Source organism: Bidens hawaiensis, unplaced genomic scaffold, assembly GCF_021521415.1.
Source record: "Bidens hawaiensis isolate Kalapana, Puna unplaced genomic scaffold, B.hawaiensis_p1.1 tig00003902_1, whole genome shotgun sequence".
Classification (NCBI taxonomy): Eukaryota; Viridiplantae; Streptophyta; class Magnoliopsida; order Asterales; family Asteraceae; genus Bidens; species Bidens hawaiensis.
This window is the reverse complement of record NW_027491226.1, coordinates 1,513,338-1,535,399: the sequence shown is the minus strand read 5'-3', so window position 1 is coordinate 1,535,399 and position 22,062 is coordinate 1,513,338. Positions and strand designations below refer to the sequence as shown.

Below are 22,062 nucleotides of genomic sequence, written 5' to 3'. Positions count from 1 at the left end.
TAACAGGCTACAAACTTGTGTTTGTATGGATCCAGCCAGCTGTTGCGAATGTATTGCCATACCTCTGAAAAATAAAGGAAAACGTTATTAAGACGTATGCAAGGTCCACAGCGTTTTTCCTTGACCGCTAGACTACAACAACAAACCCATGGAGATCAATCTTGGAGCTTTTGTGGTCTTGTGGGTTTGGAAACCAACTAGATTTCTAGCCCGGCTCTAAGGAGTTCATTTGGTACTTGGTTGTCGGTTCGACATCATTTCTCGTGGTGGATTGGTTAGGGTGGGCCTAGCAATGGATGTGGGTGTTCGGCCTTCGGGGGGTGTTTGGCCGTGTCCTTTTTGGGGGTTCCATTGTTTCCCGGATGGACGGGCGGGGTTCAAGGGTTCCGTCGATTGGTTGCATATTAAACGACTTCATTTGTCGTCGGATGAGCGAAAAGGAGCCCTACGGACGCCTTCTCCACGGATTGTGATTTATTTATTTCGGTTGGGGAGGCTTTAAAGACTTCGGACCAGTGGCTATGTGGGTTATGTATGCGTGTAAATGCTTTTAGACGGGCGTGTCATCATGCTGATGGGGTCGCCAAGTTCAAGGAATGCGTGAGAGATGTGGATGTGTTTATAGTGGGGATTGATAGACCGTATGTTATGAGGGATGTTGCTCCCTTGGGAGGGATAGTGGTGGATGAGGTTTTCCTTGACCGCGTCTTCTCTCTTCCTATCACGACTGTTAAGAGCATCCCTCGTAGTTGTCGTATGGCTTTTGCTCAGGCCTTAACTGCGGCCCTAGCAAAGGTGGTTGCTATGCCAAAGTCTGTGGAGGCATGGGTGAGACTTTTGTTGTTACCGCGGTGCACATTGCGAGTTTTCAAACCTTCTAGTCGTCAAGAGCACAGGTCCGGTAATAGGAAGTCCTTGCAATGTCATAGTATTCAGCGGGCACTAACAGCTTGGGGTGTTAAAGATGGTTTTGATGCGCTTATTTTATCCCTTTTTGCCCAACCTTTGAGGGTGGGCTCGAGTCATGATGGACCTCTCGCTAAGCACGATGACTCTGCGGTATGCAACAATGTGAAACAATGTTTACGAAAAGTGGCGAATGGGCATTTCACCGCTGCAATTATAGTATTATGCTCTTCAGGGGTTGCACCTTTCGGCAATGATACTTTGAAAGCATTAGTGGCTAAGCATCCCAACTTGCCCTCGCTGATTATGCCTACTTCATTGCTTTTTGAGCCTCCTCTTGTTGTTGATGAGGATAGTGTGCTTGGGTGCATTAAATCCTTCCCTAAAGGGACGTCTTGTGGGCGAGATGGATTGAGGGCCCAACACATTTTGGATGCTTTTTGTGGGGAGGGGTCGACGATCGCTGTTGGGTTGTTAAAAGCTATTACTGCGGTGGTTAATTTATGTCTGGGGGGAGATGCCCGAGGGTTTTGGCGGAGTTCATTGCGTCGGCTCCTCTCACACCGTTGCTCAAACAGGACAATGGGATTAGACCCATTTCCATAGATGCCATTTGGAGGAGATTGATCTCTAAAGTGGCTATGAGGGGTGTTGGAAAGGAAACTGCCAAATACCTTTGTGACTTTCAGTTTGGTGTGGGAGTCCTTAGTGGTGCAGAGGCCGTGCTTCATAGTACGAACAAGTTTTTAAATAAGTATCATTCTGATGGGTCGTTGACTATGTTTACCGTTGATTTTTGTAATGCTTTCAACTTGGTGGATAGGACTGCCCTTCTGAATGAGGTTCGTGCCCGATGCCCGTCTATTTCTTTATGGGTGAACTTTTTATATGGGCAGCCGGCTAGGCTATATGTGGGAGATGACCACATTTGGTCCACCACTGGGGTTCAGCAGGGGGACCCTTTGGGACCTCTTATTTTCGCTTTAGTTCTGCACCCTCTTGTTCATCTGGTCCAGGATTCTTGTAAGCTCCTCTTCCATGCCTGATACCTAGATGATGGTACAATTATTGGAGACACTAAAGTGGTTGCTAAAGCTTTAGATATTATCACCTCTGCCTAGGCCTTGATCTTAACGTTAAGAAAACAAAAGTATTTTGGCCATCATGCAATAAGGTTAGGGTGCAGGAGGGGGTGTTTCCCTGTGAGATTGGAAGGCCAATGTTATGTGTGAAACTCCTTGGGGGAGCCATTAGTCGAGATGCGGAATTCATTAGCGGACTTGCTTTGAAAAGGGCTTTGCGGGCTGTGGAACTGATGAGCCATCTCCCACGTTTGCGGGACCCCCAATGCGAGCTCCTTTTGCTTCACTCATGTATGGGAGTGGGTAAGTTGTTGTTCGGCCTCAGAACGTGCCAACCTATGTTTGTAAGGGAAGCTGTTTCTGTTTTTGACAATGGCCTTCGAGGGGCGATTGAGGACATCATGGTTTGTGGTGGTGCCTTTATTTGGAGAATTTCAATGGAAGTTGGCATCACTTCCGGCTTGTTTTGGAGGTTTGGGTTTATGTTCAGCTTCAGACGTATCTGTATATGCGTTTGTGGCCTCGAGGGCACAATCTTGGAAATTGCAAGACCACATCCTTCTAGATTGTTGTATTGATGGGGTTGACTCCGATTATGGGAGTGCGATAGATCGGTTGCACATTTCGCTTCCAGAGTTTGATATTAGCGGTTTCTCTAATAAAGACACCGCCCCACCTAAAGCCCAACATGTAACATCTCGGATTTTTCGAAACTGTATTCGTTGCGTATAACCCGACCCGGAAATATTTTGGATCACTATTATTAATCGAAAACCAAATAATTATAAATATTAGTTTCTAATAATTCACTTGAAGCCCTTGTACTTTAAATAGTGTTTAAATCTTATTTATATTATCAAAAGTTCATAAAAATGCTCAAAGACCAAAATACAGGGACTAAATGTGACAACGTGTGAAACTTATCCCCCATACCCTCCGGAGCGCCACGTGACGGCTAGCCTATCTGCTGGCCGCGCAGCGCGGTGGCCCCATTGCACCCAATCTTGGTTCGTCTTCGTTCGTTAACTCGTTTAAGGTATAAAATCGTTTATTTTAGGCATATTAGAGAGAATTAAGGACCAAGTAATCATAATATAACTAAAATACAATTCTTAATTCGTTTTCCCTTGTCCAATATCAGATCTTTGTCAATAAATCGAAGATTCTTTCCTTAAATCACATATACTTGCTTAAACGGGCCAAAAAGCCCATATTTGGTTCGTTTTAGCTATTCTTATATAAACACATCATAATTCCCTGCTGTAAACCTTAACCTAACCCTACTACATATCCTCCAGCCGTCACCTACCTCTGCTCATTCTCAAACCCTTTGGTTTTGCATATTCGTTAAAGACACAAGCCTTGACGTTTGACTTTGCTTATACGTTGATCTTTGACTCGTTATATCTCTTGATCCTTTCACTTTCTGGGTAAGTTGTAAACTGTAAAATTGTTCATACATATTTCCTAGTCAATAAACTTCAATCAATTTTTGATATTGAAGAGTATTGACTAGTCAATTGCTTTAAAACCCGATAAAGGGTAAAACAGTCAACAACTTTGACTTCTTGTTTTCTCATACTTCTAGTCGGATTCAATGTTCGGTCCAAAAGACTTTTCTTCTCGTAATTAAATTTTAAGGGTTTTGACCAAAACCCGACTCCCGACTTGAAGTTCGGATTCTGGTCAAACTCGACTCGTTTAAACATTAAAATCAACATAACTAGAGTTCTACTCATCCGTTTGAATTGATTCCAGTGGCATTAAGTTCTTTTTTATTTATAGTTTCATATCACAAAGTTTCAGATTCTGATCATTAATCTCGTTGGACGCGTACTGGACGACTCGCTTAAATCATTAGTTCGTTTGTCGAATTTATTAATCACTTCCCTTCCGTCTAAGGTGAGTTTTATCATTCCTCTATTTTACTAGATTTTCATAAACGTTTTGGGGACATATGCGTATATAATACTATATATACATATCTATATATACATACATATCAAAATAACAAACGTGTAATTGTGTGTGATTTATCAAATCTACTTGTTATGTGCTTATGTGTTATTGTATTGATTCGCTTGACATATCCCCGTGGAGAGGGTTCTCATTCTCATTGAACATCGCCCGATTCGCTTGGCAACGGTCTTATTCTCATTATTTGCTCATATTTGATTTACCGGCGCCCGATTCACTTGGCAATGGTTTAATCGACAACTTGCTTGCTTATGGTTTGATTTCATTGTCGCATTTATTACATTTTGCTTATTTATCATATTAACGTTATTTTGGTGTCAAAACTTGGTGGTTAACTCACTCAACATATTTGTTGACAAAAACTCAATTTTCTATGCATATGCAGGTTGCCTGAAGATTGAAGTTGGAAACGTAGACAAGACCTTAGGATATAATAAAGATAATCGTTATATGAATTCAAATTTGTGTATTTGAATTGTTTTGTATATTTGTATAATGTGTGTAATATTTGTAAATAATTAATTAGATAATGTCATTTATATCTATGATAGTATCTTCGAGCTGTGAGCAATCGGATCACGCCCCGACATTTCCGCCTTAGGTTGGGGTGCAACACAACATGCTTTGGCGAGTGCCCTTTATAGTGGAATCATCCAGAGTCTGGAAGTGAAGTTTAATTTATCTCCTCGTCAGAAAAGCGGTGTTTGAGTGCCTTCGGGCTCCCCGGGCTCAAGATTTTTTAAATGTTATCCCTATTGAAGGATTAGGCCCACATATGTCGGCTTTGGAGTACCGGACCATCCTTAAGTATCGGCTAATGATCCCTTTGTTCCCGGTAGATGAGCCATGCCCAGTTTGCCGCAAGGTTTGCTTGGTTTCTTTTGGTGAATACGCAGTTCATTGTAAAGAGTTACGTGGGTTTAAGTACAGACATGATTTTGTGAGGGATGTTCTATGCGATATTTTTAAACGGGGGCGGAATTTCAGTTAAAAAGGAGGCCCCCGTAAACTTTCTTACGGATCCTATTGAAGGAAGATCTACTTTACGACCGGCCGATATTCTTGTTTTTGGGTGGGTAGGGGGTAAACACAATTGTGTGGATCTCACAAGAGTGTCCCCTCTTGTTGGTCTTAAGAAAAATGGTTTTGTAGCAGGCCAAGCAGCATTGAAGGCGACATCGGGCAAGGTTGTTAAACACGAGAAAGCTTGTTTGGAAAATCAACACGTGTTTATCCCCTTCGCCTTTGACACATTTGGTTTCTTAGCTCCGGATGTTGTGGACCTTCTGAACAGAGTTCAGAAAGTCGAGCATAGTAATTTATCGGCCCATAAGAGCCAACATTTTGTTTTTAGTAGAATTGGATTTGCTATCCAAAAGGGGGTTGTAGCGCAGCTTTTTGCCCGCTTACCTGCCACTTCATTGTAAATCATTTGGTTGTTTTTTAATGGTTATTTCATATAATTTGACTTTTAGTGGTGACATGTCGCCGCTAATTGGTCGCCGCTATTTTCCCGCCACTGATGTCACTTTTTGTTGCCACTAATTCCCATGTGTCGCCGCTATTGGGTTGCCGGAGTGTCACACCCCGACTAGCACAATGCGGAAGCGTAAAACGGGAATGTAACAGACACCTCTGTATCAACACATTGTTTATAAAGAAACATTACAAACTAATTTACAATATATTACATTTCATTGTTCTATCATTGTTTTACAGTCTAGGTGATGCAAACCAAACTAGTTCGTTAACTATACGATCTTACTACTAGCTTCCTTGCTTCTATTCACATAGCATCAACCACACACCTTGGGTAAGTAACAGATCACCAAATCATTCCGATTTAGGTATACCTGAAAAGCAGTTTAAAACAGGTCAACTACTAGAGTTGGTGAGTTTCACGAGTTTCAAGAAAACAGTTATGAGTATTCACAAGTTAACACTTGTAATCATGAAATAAGTATGTATGTATGTAAATGATGTAATTATGCTAAGCTACAGTGAAGCCTTGACTGTATGTGCTGCGTGCATCCATTTCCCACGCTCAATCAACCACTGTGGCCCCTTTCCGCCCACAACATGCCCCAAGTAGCCAAGTCTAACACTACATAGCGTGTTGTATAATTATGGTCATGTGCAAACGGGGTAAAGTCTCAGCAATACATGCCGGATCCGTTTGGGTTTGTGAAACCAATAGTACTATTCACAAGCCACCGGCTCGAAGTTAATCACTGTGTTAGTGGGGACTTTCGTGTGTTAGCACTTAGATAATTCACATCAACACATGTTTCAGGTATGTATATGTAATAAAACATGCTTTTCACCCCAAAAGTTCGTAAAACAGTTTAGAAGTGGGGTCAAGAAACTCACGGTTTAGTAGATAATCAGTACTGTATCAGCTCGTGGTTTGTTCGGTCCGCTATCAGTAGTTCCTATAATCAATACTATAATAATATTAATATTTTAATATTGTTATAATCTCAATACTAAATTGGGCTGTATAACTAATCTGGGTGTAGCTGGAACGCCCAGAAAGTGGCAATTGGCTTAGGTTGTGATGTTGTTCAATGTCTAATACTTAAAACTGAACTTGGCTCAGATTCCCGTTTTCCCAGCTGGGCCAAGTTGTTCGTTTACACGTTCAGAAAATAGTTATGGGAAAATAAGCTTGGGTAAATGTATTGGTTAATAAAATGATTAAGTTATAAAGAAGGATCACATACTGGGGTCCCAGATTAGCCACGGGGCCCGTTTCCGTTTATTCAGTTTGATTTGAGAAGAAACACGCACAATCCACCCGGATTGTCCAGGTTTCTCATAGAAAATTTCATTTTTTACTTAATTAATCCGAAAATATGATTTTTGATCACACTTGGTGTTTTGATATTCCCACAGGTTCGCTAGTCGCAAACTTGCCGGTTTTTATAAAAACTGAATTTGTTTAATATTCAAATTAGCATAATTAATTAACCGTTAAACATTAAATTATGAAAATTTAGCCACTTATCAATTAAAATATGTAGATTTTTATAAAAATATTTCTGGAATTATTTACTGATTTATTAATTTATAAAAATTCATTTTATCAGCTATATTTCGTTTGAAAATCGTCCGTTTACCCCAAACAATTTCCAAAAATTCCACAAAAATTCCTGAATACTCAAATAATGTTCCAAAACAACATGTATCAATTCCAGAATGTAAAAAGCTCGTGCGATATTCTTTTCCACTCAAATTCAGTTATAAAAATTCACACAAACGCATATAAACAAAACACCTTTAAACTCCTCTAAATGATCCCAAAATTCTTACGTGATCAAAATACATCAAATCTGAGTTTTCAGAAAAATTTCATAATATTTGAAGTAGTTTAGCTATTTTTCCCAAATAAACGTCCCAATTCGGTAATAAATTCGCCAAATATTCTCAGATGGTCGAAAAATTACCAAATTTGAATTAGGACTCATTGACATGGTCCCTTATGTCCCTGTAAAATTTCAAGGCCTAATAATATGCACATCACAACCTTAACCTAAATAGCCCGGAAGCGAGTGTTTCGGCATTACCTTAGCGGGTTTGGCTCGTTTCCGACTTTCTAATCAAGTTTTCAGGTTCTTTTGCTTCTATGCTAGCTAGATACAAGTCCTATATCACAAACCAAGCAGGTTTCATCAATAAAACAGCCCTTTAACTTAGGGTTTCGGCTAGTGCACAAAAACGAACTTTTGAACCGTAAAAACGCCGTTTCAGCCCTTTAATCCGTGTTTATGGCCAAAAAAACTATCAAAACAGGTCCCTTACCATGTGTATGATCAAAACATGTTTATGGACCATTTTTAGGATTTTTACATGGTTAGGAATGATTTTTAGCAATTAAGACATATTTTTATGGTATTAATCAAGGTTAAACAAGTTTAAAAGCTACTTATTTAAGTTGTTACCTTAGGGTTTAGGAAGATTTGTGGAAAAATGACTTGCAGCTGCTTGGAATCCAGTTTTTATCAAGTGAAATGAATAAAAAGGCTTAGGTAACAAGTTTTATAAAAAAAATGGGGGGTGGGGTGGGCTGCTGCGATCGGAAGAATGGTTTGGGCCCCCTTGGGCCCATTTTGGCCCAACAATCTGTTTTTACAAACACAAATACGAAAAGCCCAGTCCAAATTTAGTTCGGGTTTGGTTTTTGGCGCGAAAAACTTATCGGGTGCGTTAAACAATGCGAAAACGAGTGTTTTTCAGCTAGTTTTGTGTAAAATTATAAAAACATACAATATGTTTGTAAAAATCGAAAATATTTTCATGGATCGCTTAAAACATTTCAAATAAGTGTTTGGTAAGTCTTTTTCGACTTAACGGATGATACAATGCTTGGTTTGTAACTATCTTTTGCATTTAAATCTATAGCGGGTAGTTAAACGAGCATATTTTCGTTTAACTTGTTTGCTATCAAACTAAGGCCATATTTCTACTATTTTAACTTATATTAAACATATAACACTTATAGATGCCCCCCAGGATTTCTAGGTCATAACCCGACCCATTCGGTTAATCGTTCGTTTGTTAAGCAAAAGGTGCTTATTTTCTTAATCGGTAAATACGTACTGAGGTGTACCTTGTTTTGGCTCAAATGTCACACGGAGACTTTGTCGGAGACGGATTCTTGATTTTAAAAAGAAAAAACACATTATTAATCGTACAAAGCTTTAAAAAGACAACACTACACGTTTAATTTCTCGTTAAATCTGTTCATTTACATAACTTCAAAATAATTTCTAAATAATTTACATAAAACTTTTATCATGAAGGTCTTGGATCTTGAGGGTCTTAGATCTTGAATGTTGGATCTTGAAGATCTTGACGGTGGCGGTTCATCGTGCAGGATACGGTGACAGGGGAATGTCGGAGCTTACGAAACAAGCCGGTTGCAGCAGATCCAAGAAGGTGTCGAAGCTTCGGCGACTTTCACGGTGGCAAGGCTTCAACGATGGCAGAGGTTCAGTGGCGGCATAGAACATCGATGGCGGCGGCGTAGAACATCGACGGCGGTGACGTATTATGGACATGAAGAAGAAACTATGAAGATTGATTGTGTTGTATTGAGAAGATGAAGAATATATGGATGATAAATATTGAAAGAGAAATTTTGAAAGATAGATAATGGGTGGAAGAAGGTTGAGGTGTAGCTTAGATAAAGATTGGGTTGGGGGTTTTGTGGCCCTTTGATGATGGTTTAATCATTGGATAGGAATCATTCTCACTTTATTCACACGGATTGAGCTATTAGCGGCGACGACAATAGAAGCGACACCAGGCAATAACGACGACATTTGTGGCCGTCGTCGCTATTGCTTGATGTTGCCGCTATTGGCGTCGCCGCTAATAGCTGAATTTCTTGTAGTGAATGTTTAGCTTAAGTAAGAGCTTTCAAGTTATTTCGTATAATAACCTTAACGAGATCGCCTTTTAATAAAGTAGAACTTTATAGTGGGTTGTTGTTCATAGATTTACAACACAAACCGAAAACAAACTTAAATTCCACTAACCTGGATCACAAACATTACACCAGAGTCAAACCACAGGGATCATGCGTAATTAAGTATTAATGATATCATGAATGCCATGCTATATTGTTATAGTCAAATACACTCTTTTGAATAACTTGTTAACACAATAACTTATTGAAATTTGACACAAGTATAATCTGACCGTATAAAAGATGAAAAAAACACGTCATTCAACTTAATAATTGAGTGTCAAATCCCGCGTAGGACAAATATGTATATACATGTGTACTAGATTATAGTTTAAAGAAACTAGGACATTGGATTATCTAATCTTGACTCTAGAGTCTAAATATCCCAATTGTCCAAAATACTAGATCCAAATATAAAGTGTCATGGAATTTTACACCTTTGTTCACCATCATTTGAGTAAGGATCCAATTACAATCAACAGACAAGTAAGCGAACAACAAGTTGTGCTACAACCCCTTTTGAATGGCTAATCCGTATAAAGGAATCTATTTCATGCTAACATTTACTAGTGAGGCTAACTAACAAATGTATGAATGGTTATATCACTTTTTGCTTGTTCATTTGGAATTGGTTAACTATCCTACAACATTTTCTTGAATACATATCAATGCTATTTTTTTTTTGGCTGAAACAAAAGCTAAACTATAAAAATATTTTCTTAAATTCATATCAATGCAATTTTTTTTTTGGCTGAAACCAAAAGCTAAAAGCTAAAATATAAAAGTAATTTGATGTAATAGTTACAACAAGGTCCCCAAGTGCCTTTCCTCTAAGGTGGAAGTGGAGGGTTCAAATTCTGCATGGTGCAGGTATACATGGCTTATAATTATATTTAAAAGTGTGAGCTCGACTGGCTAGGTTATGCCAAATTTGTCAATACATATTCAAGCTCAAGTGCTTGAATAGCTAAAAGAATATTGATCAAAATTATGTTGTATGACACAAACTTAATTTGGAACCTTGAACACCTAAAAGGTATGATTGTACTTTGATTTTAGTAGTCCAAAATTATTAATAAACATATTTTCAAACAAGTGTCATGCCCGCCACAATTACGGGAATCTCTTGATCGTTAGTTATAATTCGACCACTCAAATCATTGCCGGAATATACTCCCTACCATCACTTCCACGTCATCATTTTCTTCATATGCACATCTATTATTGATTCTCGATTAACCAATTTTGTATTCTACCTTTAAACAAACAAATACAGTTCAAAGAAATCCAAAAAGAAAAAAAAACCAAATAAAACAGATCCAAATTTGATCACCAGTTGAATCCCCACGATTCTTAAACCGTTACACCTTTCGATTTGAACTTGACGATTCAATGGCTGTTAGAGATTCGAATTTCGCTAGTTACGCAATGTTTCTAGCCTTAATGATTCATTTTATTGCTTCGATGGCAGCGATCTCAACAACAGACGTTAATCGCTATCCTAAAGCCATATCGGTGAGTAAAATTATCATAATCTGTTGAGAAGTGGAATTGTTCTTTGGGTTTACGATAAGGGATGATCAATTTTGTGCCGAGCACCTACCGGTACCGGCACATTAACAATCTAGTATACGGGTACCGGTATTTGATTTTCATGTTTTCGATTTTGGTATTCTCAAAGATAGTTGTGCCGGCATCATAACCAATTGGTGCCAACCTAACACAAAGCCTTTTCATGTTTTCGGTTTCGGGTTTTTTTGTTTTTTATTTTTTATTTTTTTATTTTCAATGGTCGAGATGTTAATAGAAATGTTGCAATTGATTTGTGTTTCAGGATTTGAAAGAAGTTATTGTTAGGGGATTAGGGCTTCAATCGGATGATCTTAAGATATCTGGATTTGATTTGAGGGATGCTTTAGTTGGTCGATCTATTGTTTACGAAATTCATTCGGAAATGGATGATAAAATTCTTCCATTGAAACTTTTGGATGATGTGAATCAATGGCAACATGAGGATTTGCCCATTTTGCAAGTGGAGGATCATGCAAGAAATACCAGCCATGAAAATGTGTTGGCGGCGAAAACGCAGAAAAATTCACAAAAGCCACCTGCATTGGCTCCATTTCAACTTGCAGGTCCAGTGGAGCTGTGGATTCAAGATGCCAAAAACTTGAACCTTTCACTACCTGTAAGTTATAGCTTGGTTTATCATCACTTTCTTTTAATGTTTTCTGTTTTTGTTACTAAAGTATTTGTAAATTTAGGAAAGTGTTGCATTATAATCAATATTATTGCAATCATTGTTTTCATCGCTGGACGCCTGGATCAGTCATTGAACCAAACCAAACCGTAATCTTACCAATCCACTAGTCTGGCCGGTTTGAAAACCTTATGACGCCATAAAATAATTTTTAAATCCTTAGACAGATCACGTCTAAAGGAAAAGCACTGACATAGTATCTGTACACCACCGGGCACTGACGTGCCATATGGACTTTGTGAAGAGAAAATGGTCATATGGGCTATAAATTGTCGTGTAGGGCATATGAAAGGTAAATCATACGGCCCATATATGGGTGGTGTTTGTATAGTAAAACCCAAAAAATATATGTACACTAACTTAACACAATATATGTAACGGCTTAATTTTTTTTTTTTGTGTAGTTTCCCTGTTCAACCGGTTCAAATTGAGATGATTTAATTAAACTCAACCAGACTTGTTATGTAGTCGGTTTCTGGTCTAACCTGCCGCGATCTGTTTATGAAAAAAGTGGTTATAATAATCTAAGTTTTAGAATTGTTACATTAACTTTAATCAAACAATTCTCAACGGTAAATCCACATAAGTTTAAATACTGATAAGTTGTTCTCAACTCTTTGAATGATTAAACTGCCTAAGCTGAACATTTATGAAACACAGTATCATACCTGCTTCATTTTAAAAATTTTCATCAGCTTGGAACAATATTTAAATGTGAGCCTTTGAAATAATCAACAATACGTTAAAGTAGCATTTTCAGAACAATTTACTTGGTTACTGTTTAATGACTTTCAAGTTAAATAATATACAGCATCACATAGACGGTGCTGCGGTGAGAAAAGTGATCATAGCCGACGGGGCTGTTGTGACAGTCAAGGGCGCCAAATCAGTTAGCTTACTCACACCCATTAAGGTTGAACTTCCGTTGGCCAAACCTCAAGATGAGGTTGCGTCACGAATGCTAAACCTAGCTGACCACCTACAGCACGCGGCTCGTACCCAAGGCCAACCACTCTCTCTATCAGTTGTAGGCCCGACATCTCTCAGTTCCCCTACACCCTCCTCCCGGGCAACCAACCTGAGCTCAACTTGTTGGACAACGGGTCACACACATTCTGGCCCATCAAGTCGCTTAACGGATCAAACAAACATTTGATTGGTTTTGATAAACTAATCTCCTCAATCTTTGGTCCTAAAGCCAATGAGGATGGTTCTTTCAAGTTGTTGAAAGCAGACGTGTCGGCCCAAACGTTTGTGAAGATTGGGTTTCAGGTAGAGAGGTCTCTTGGAAATGGGCCCGAGTTGGCGGGTTATCCAAAATGGAGAACGAAGCCTACAATCACAAGAAAGCATTTTGAAGTATTGGCTAAGGTGGATGGTGATAGGTTTGGGCCCAAGCAGGTAATTCAAGTCGAGCCGGTTAGGTTGAAGGATACTATGGCTCCTAATGTTATTACTGGTAATGTTACGTCATCAAAGGCCTTTACTATGACTCCTCCTAAGCTATTTACTTTGTAAAGTCTTTAAGCCCAATTTTGTTTTCCTTTTTTACCCTTTGTATGATCAAGTTTTGTGTAAAATAGGAAAGTGATTATTGTTAGAGGCATTTGGTAATGAATCTGATTCTGATTGGTTAAAATCGTTGTTGTTAATCTTGTGTTGGTTTTCTTTAATCTAGTTCTGGTAATGTCAAGCTAATTAAAGACAAATGATTTTGGTTAGACGGATGTCGTTTTTAGTAGGGGTCGAAACAATTTTAGTCGACTTACAGGGTAATTATATTAGCCAAACATAAATATATAATAGGAACCATACTATATATGCGTGTAAATCGGCTACAATATCCATTGTAAATAAAAATGCAAATTATGGATCAAGTAGTGTTTATAAAATACACATTTACATAGGATGTCCTAGTTCCAATTTCCAAAAGTACCAACATAAACTCGCTACTTTGTTTGAAGCTAGTATGAGAATATCAACATTGATTATACCAAATGGAAATAAATACAAAGAGTTCAACTTACTTTACAAGTAATAATCACAACAAATAGGAAAGTAATAAACAATACAATCTTATCTAGAAATAATACACCGAGTCAAACATTGTGTCGGTCACAAATATATTGATCGGGAAACAGGGTTATTGATTAATATGCCCCCGCAAGATGGACGTTCGAGAGGTTAGGCCAATCTTGGATACTAGATTATGAAACCGAGGTTTCGGCAACGGCTTTGTGAGGGCGTTGGCTAGTTGATCGTCACCGGAAATATGTGTGACCCGGATAGTACCTTGTTGAACCTTTTCACTTACAAAATGGAGTGATCAAGAGCAAGGTGTTTCATGCGCGAGTGAAATACCGGGTTAGCCGAGTAATGTGCGCCGCTTAGATTGTCACAATATATAGCAGGTGTGGCAGTGGACCTAGAACCAAGTTCAGACAATAAAGATATTAACCATTGCACTTCAGTGGCGGTGGAAGCAACGGCCCTAAACTCCGCTTCGGTAGAGGATCCTTCTAAAGTTGGTTGACGTTTGGAGCTCCAAGCAACTGGGTTTGACCCTAGATAAATAACGTACCCTGAGGTACTCCGATCGGTGGATCTATTGCTACCCCAATCGGCACCGGTAAATGCATGAAGGTGAAGCGGAGAGTGTTGCTTAAAAAATAACCCATGATGAGAAGTACCATGAAGATATCAAAGTAATCGTTTCACAGCAGCCCAGTGTATATTTGTCGGTTTGTGCATAAATTGTGACAATTTGTTAACCGCAAATGCCACATCAGGACGGGTGAGGGATTTGTAGGCTCCAACAAAAGCACAACATTCAATTGGTGACGGTAGGGGTGTGCCGTTGGTAAGTGTAAGATGGTCCGAGAAGGACATTGGGGTGGCAGCCGGCTTGCAATCACTCATGTTAGCTCGATTTAACAAATCTAGGATGTATTTAGATTGAGAAAGAAAAAGACCGTTGTTTTGGGGAATAACTTCAACACCAAGAAAGTAAGAGAGGGAACCGAGGTCTTTTAGAGAAAAACGACTAGAGAGAGAATTAATAAAGCAGTTTATGAGTGAATTGTTTGGTCCGGTGAGGATAATATCATCGACATAGACAAGGAGGAAAATAGGTGATTTCGTGATATGATTGACAAAGAGAGAGGAGTCAGAAATGGTTGGGTAAAAACCCACCGAGAGGAGGTACGATTTTAGTTCATCATACCACGCACGTGATGCTTGACGAAGACCATAGATGGCCTTATTCAGTTTGCACACATGAGTTGGAAGAGAAGGATCGTCAAAGCCGGATGATTGAGACATAAAAAACGTCTTCGGTTAATATGCCTTGAAGGAAGGCATTGTTAATGTCGAGTTGGCGGAGACACCAATTATGAGACATTGTAAGAGATAGAATGAGACGAAGAGTGGCAGGTTTTATCACCAGACTAAAAGTTTCAACGTAATCAAGACCGAGTCGTTGGTGAAAGCCCTTAACAACTAAACGAGCTTTTAGACGGTCGACGATACCGAACGGTTTGAATTTGGTTCAAAAAAACCATTTGCAACCGACGAGATTCGGTGCAGATTTAGGTGGTACTAAAGACCAAGTTTGGTTACGTTGTAAGGCATCAAACTCGTTGTGCATGGCCTTGCTCCAAAGTGGGCTTTTAAGGGCTTGTGTGATTGTTGAAGGTTCAATGGATAAGGAGGTTTCTGTGTTGTAGAGGACAAAATTTTCATTGTGGTATTTTGGATTTGGCTTACATATTGTGCGAGTGTGAGGGGGGATGATGGAGTGATGCCATTTAAGATGGGGATGGGATCAGAGGGTATGTTAGGAGACTCAAAATTAGAGGCATTATGAGAAGAAGAGAATTGGGTGTAGGGATGGGCAAAATCGGTATTGGTATTGATTGGTACCAAAATCGGTATCGAAATCAGTACTGATTCAGTACCGTCGGTACCGATTCGATACCAAAGTTTTGAGATTTCAGTACGGTACGGTACCGGTACTAAAATTTTGCGATTTTCAGGATCGGGATTTTTGGTACCGGCACGGTACCGAGTAATCCCTAATTGGGTGGGCTGGGTGGATTGGCTTGGGGTTTTGCTTGAAGATGTATCAGATGTAGAGAATTGGTTTGGTGGGGTTTGTTGGGCCATGGGAATATCTAGGTCAGTAGAGGCAGTTTGGTTTAGTGTAGTAGTGTTGGAAGGTAGATATGGGAGAGAAGTAGATGTGGTCTCGTTTGAAGTTGGGTGTTTGTGGAGGGGTGTGTATTAGCGGGTTCAAGTTGAACGGTCAGGGGTAACCAAGTGTCCGGGTTAGGGACGGTGGTGTCGAAGAGCTGGATAAAGTTTCATAGTGAAATTGTGTTTCAACAAAGTGGACATGTCGAGATACATAAACCCGTTCAGTTTGGGGTTCAAGAAGATAAAAGCACTTTGAGTAGACGAATAGCCGACAAAAATGCATGGTTTAGATTTAGGTTGAAGTTTATGAGAATTGTAAGGTTGTAACCAAGGATAAGCAAGGCAACCAAAGCTGTGAAGTTTGGAGTAGTTTGGTAATCTTTATAATAGGCGAAGAAATGGGGAGTCGTTTTGAAAAGTGGAGGATGGAAAGCGATTGATTAGGTAAGTAGTGGTGAAGGCAAAGGGCCAAAATTTAAGGGCATTTTTGCATGAGATAGTAAGGTTAAACCCGTTTCAACTATGTGTCGGTGTCGACGTTCGGCATAGCCATTATGTTCGAGTGTGTGAGGAGGGGAGGTGAGATGAGAGATGCCACAAGAAGCAAGATGAGAAGCTAGTTTGATATATTATCTTCCATTGTCTGAAAATAATTGTTTTATTTTTTGTTGAAAGTAGTTCAACGAGATGTTGGAAGCGAATAAAAGTTGTAAGAGAATCGGATTTCTTTTTAAGTGGGTAAATCCATATGTATATGGTATAATGATAGACAAAGATAATATAATATTTGTAACCATCGTAAGAAGTAAGAAAGAACAGGAGAGGACCAAACATCTAAAAATAAAAGTTATAACTGTTCATTAAAAGGGAGCTTGTGGCTTTTATTTGTGCAACAAGAATTGCATGACTCTCTAATATAAGAAATAGATAAAATATTGGAAGATAAATACTTCAACACTTGTGAATGTGGATGTCGAAGCCGATGATGCCACAAGGATGATTTATTGGGTTGAGCATGAAATGCAAAAGGTGGTGATTTCGGACAAAGCTCGTAAATCCCATGTTTAGCTGTTCCCCGTAGGATGGGGAGGTGGGAATTTCAATCCTTGAAAATAAAATCAAGAGAAAAGAATTGGATTAGTATGTTATTATCAAGACATAAACAAGAGATAGATATGATATTACGAGATATAGACCGAACGCATAAAACATTATGTAAGATTAAAGTAATGGTGTCAAAGTGAAGTGTTAAAGAACCGATATGAGTAATGGCAAGAGACGAACCATCAACAATGACTAGTTCTTGGGTACCATCGTATGGTGCGTGTAGAGATAAAGCGGAGAGATCGTTGGTGATATGGTGAGAAGCACCACTATCGAAAAACGGAGGACGATTTCCACCCGTTGTATTCCTTGTTGTATGCATCATGTTTGCCTATGGAGTAAAGTTGGTAGGACCTTTAGGCAGAGAAGGAAAATTAATGTTGGGGTACATTCTTTTAAAAGCAGGACATGAGGTAAGAGAATGTCCCTTGTTGAAGCAAAATTGGCATTTACCAAGAAATGGGCGGGTACTATTCGTGTTGGATGTGGTGGTCGACTGTTTTGGTGGGGTTGGTAGTAGGCTCGCGGCTTATGAGTTGTTACGATTATGCCAAGGTTTTTGGGCTTGGCGGGCATGGGCTGCAAACACGGAAGTGAGCTGGTGGAGGCTTGAAGTGGGAGAGGGTTGTTGAGCCAAGTTTAACTCATGGTTAATGAGTTTCTCATGAAGCTCATGAAACGAGATGGGTTTGTCTCGAGCATTAACCGCCTCAATGATAGATTTGTTTAAGGTCTGGTCGAGACATTGAGGACAATATATGTGATGTCTTCAGGATCAGAGTGTCTTTCGAGAGTAGCAAGTTTGTTGGTGATGATTTTGATGGATTGCATAAATCGGTAATTGATTGGGTGGGACCTTTGGATGTTTGTTTGAGGCGATATTGCAATTGTTTTATGTGGCCTCTGAAGGTAGAGGCATAGGTGTCGAAAAGAATTTTCCAGGCATCAAGAGATGACTTCGCGTTGGTGATTAACGAGACAAGGGTGGGATAAAGGCTACCGACGAGGTCTTCGAATAAAAGGAGATCTTGGCAAAACCAAGCATGGTAATCTGGATGGGGAATGGTTTTCCCATCTTTGTCAACGGTGGGTGTTGGTGCAGGGAACGAACTGTCGATGTATTTAAAGACGTCCAACCCATGGAGGGTTGCTTCAAGTTGGTTTTTCCAACTAAGATAGTTGGTATTAGTTAACTTGAGGGATGCAGGTAGGGTGATAAGGGTGAGAGAGGAGGGTGTTTTGAGGGGAATAGTACCGATTGTAGAAGAAACATCGGAACTGGCATTAGACATGAGGCTTTGGGTGGTGGGAGTAGCCAGAAAAAAAATTTGCGCCGGAGATGAGGAGGATGGTGGTGGTTGTGGTTTATGGACCTGGTGTGATACCATATGAGAATATAAACTTGATTGATTTTTTCATTATACAAAATGGAAATAAATACAAAGAGTTCAACTTACTGTACAATAAATAATCACAACAAATAGGAAACTATAAACAATACAATCTTATCAAGAAATAATACATTGAGTCAGGTCACAAATATATTGAGCGGGAAACCAGGTTATTCACTAATAGCTAGGACGTTGGAATATCTCGATTCTCTTTGCGGTAAACGCCTATTTGAAATGGAACTACAGGTCAAGCTCATGTGCTTTAAGTTTATAGATACTAAAAGGGATCAAGCCTCAAGTTTAAACCCTAAATTAATAGCTTGGTCTTGATTCATGTTTTAAACTAATTTCAACCATGATTTATAAACAACAAGTTTCTGTTTTGAACATCATATATTCCGTATAATATCATACAACCCGCACTTATAGCATTTAGTTTCTTTGTGGCCCGTATCATATAAAGGAAAATGACTAAAATGGCCCATTTGACCCCACAAATTCTTTGACTAACCCTCCAAACTAAATAACATATCTATTCTGGCGGCCTTCACATCTATTCGGTCAGGGCCAAAACTAAACGATTGATTTTTAAACGGTCGATGCCAAAGCTAAACGGTAGGTTTATAAAAAAAAGGTCGGGCCCGACCGTTTAAGTGTATACATGTCAAGATGTGGTTGGTTCAAAAACGGAAACGTGTTAGATAGATATGTTGGATGCCAATTCGATTATGGTGGATCCTTCCGTTTAGAAAATGACCATTTTGGGTATTATTTAGTTTGGGGGTTAGCCAAGGAATTTGTGTGGTCAAATGAGCCATTTTGGTCATTTTCCCATCATATAAATTCGTTTATGCTTTGTGTAATAGCGATCGAATGGTCCCTATTATAGCATAAACTTTGTATGCATCTTCGATCAAAAATCTAAGTTAAGATTCTTAAGCAAAAAAACCAAAGTTGAAATTTCTTTATTGGTTCAGTTGTTTATCAATATAATTAAGAAGCATTTTTGACTCCGTAATTAATACTTGAAAATGCTTAAAACTTAGCATGCAACATGTTTATGTGCCGGTCTAACTGAAATTTAATTATGGTTTAAGCTAAGAATTGAGTTTGGGAAAGGTATAATACACCAAATCTTGAATCATTACTCCTATCAATCATTGAATAAGCTTTTCACACTCTCTAACAAAACTATATTTAACCAATACCAAGTGCCATAACGTTAGCATGGCAATACCTAAGGTAAATAAGGTCTACTTCAAGTTTCTTACCAAACTGATGATATTAAGCTTGATTTTTGGACAATATTTCATAACCCGATTATAACTTGTACAAAGGGTTGAGGATGAAACACTATGTGTAGAACACTTAAAAATCTTGCTTAACAAAGTGTGTGTGATTGAAGATGTGTTCTTGGAGTTATGATGATCCATCTGGAACAAATAATGATTGAGCATGAGAGTGTTTTGTCCTAAAATTTTAGTTGCAACATGTAACAACGGTACAATATGTGTAAAATATGCCAGTAATCTAATGATCATACAGCCCATATCATTAAAACCATGGGTGCAGAACCGCGAAACTGCTTGAATTTTTCGAACAGTGTTGCACTTTTGCCAATTTCAATCCTTTGACTTCTCCAATGTCATAAATTGATAAAGGCCCAATTAAAGTATACCCACGAAGAAGGAAACGGGCCACAACTACCAATACGGGCCAGCTGAATTCTGTTTTTGGGCTTAAGCTGGATCCACTTGGTCAAGGAGTTAGTGGTAAGTTGGAAGAGTGGGGAGAAGTTATGATATATTGCTAAATATATATAATTCCCTTGTATAGTTTTTATAATATTTTATCAGTTTTTGTTCGATTTTTATTTAGAATTTGTATATTTCTAGCATATTTGTGTAATGTAGGTTCCGGAACTTGATCGTGGTTGAAAAGGGCGAAAAACGAGCTAAAATGAGCTAAAACGGAGAACCGGAAGGATCAGGAATGAACCGGAAGCGAACCAGGATTGAACCAGACCGGACCGAATGACCCCCTATAGAGCACGCCGAGTCGCTTGACCAGGGAGGCCAAACCTGGCTGCGCGGCGCTTAGAGGTGTATTTTCCAGATTGTTCTACGAATTTGACCAGTTTTGGGCCCTGTGCACTATATAAACACCTTTAAACTTAATACTAAATATACCTGACAACTACCAGCCATTTTGGACGAAATTGGGAGCTCAAGATTGGAGGTTTTTATGGAAGGCTCAGAATTATACGGTGACGTGCTAATTGATCAACAACAAAGACTACGGGTTTTATCGCCTTCAATCTTTCGTTTCTATTATTTTTCACCATGATTTCTTTTATAATTGTTTTGTTTGATTTTATGATGCTTGGCTAAACTTTATAGACTGCATAGGTGTGATGAACCTTTGTTAAAGTTTGATTTTGATTGGGATTTGTTTACGTTATGGTTTTATGAACTAATTAAACGGTTTTATTATATTGAATTGATGCATATGTATACTTAGGATTGTTTGATGGGTTTTATTATTCCATAGTTGCCTTGGTGATTGTCTATCATATAATAGGTTGCTATTAGGTCTTCTACTATTTGTTTTTGACTAGTTTGTGGTTTATATGCATTAACACCACAAGAATAATAATAATAATAATTAATCAAATAAACCTAAGTGTGCTGCTAATCTAAATAGCTGTAAGGTGCTAGATTGTTGATAGATCTTTGTTGATTAAGATTGCTAGATTTAGTTCTTCGTAAGGAGTCCGTCTAGGTTTGATTGATCAACTTGTCTATCGAGTCAATTAAATATATTAAACCACCTTTGACTTCCGTGCTATAAGGTAGGATTTCACATAAAGAAACTTGTTCATAATTAATTAAGTGACCGTAAGGAAACTTGATTTTTTAAAATTGGTTCGCGTTAAAACTTATTAGAAACCCATAGGTGTCTTCTTGAGAAGGGTCAGGGGGTACTGTTTGGGTTTTCGTTTAAGCGTCTATTTTACGATCCTGGTTCCATAACAAACAACTCACAGTTAATTGACAACTGCAACTTAGGGGATTCTAGCCTTAGTAGTTTCTCATCATCATCTTATTAAAATCAACTTAAGTGTTCTTCGTTTAAATTACTTGTTTTATTAATTAGCTTTAATTTTAGTTTAAATCTTATTTCTTTAATAAAACCCCCTAAAATAATATAAATAAATAGTCGTGTCAGTTAGTTGAGTCTAATTAGCTAGTTTACATAATTTAAAGAGTTTCGTGGGTTCGATGTCCATACTTACTTAGCTATACTAGAGTCGACCGATTCACTTTCCAGTTAGAAGTTTTAGTTAAGTTAAGAGTTTATAATTATTACTTAGTGTCTAGATTAGCGTTTATTTAGTTAATAAATTGATAACTACTTTTAGCACATCAAGTTATTATGTCCACTATTAATAGGAAGATAAAAGAGTGAGGAGCTGTTCCTATGCCAGCAGTTACAGTTTTGGGCTAATAAAAGCAGGCTTCTTACTTTTGTATTCCTCATTCTAGTTTTTCATTATCAAAGTATTATGTAATTAAAGACATTGCCCTTCTCGAATAGGGTTGTTTATATCATTTTGAAGAAAAGTTTCCTGCTTGAATTTTAGATTTTATCATTTGGTTCCATTGCCGAGAAACGAGG

At 38.5% G+C, this 22,062-nt stretch overlaps 1 pseudogene; it reads left to right on the top strand.

Annotated features, from left to right (window-relative positions):
- Positions 1-10,736: 10,736 nt before the first annotated feature.
- Positions 10,737-13,213, top strand: LOC143624661 (protein TUNICAMYCIN INDUCED 1-like; annotated as a pseudogene).
- Positions 13,214-22,062: the final 8,849 nt, after the last annotated feature.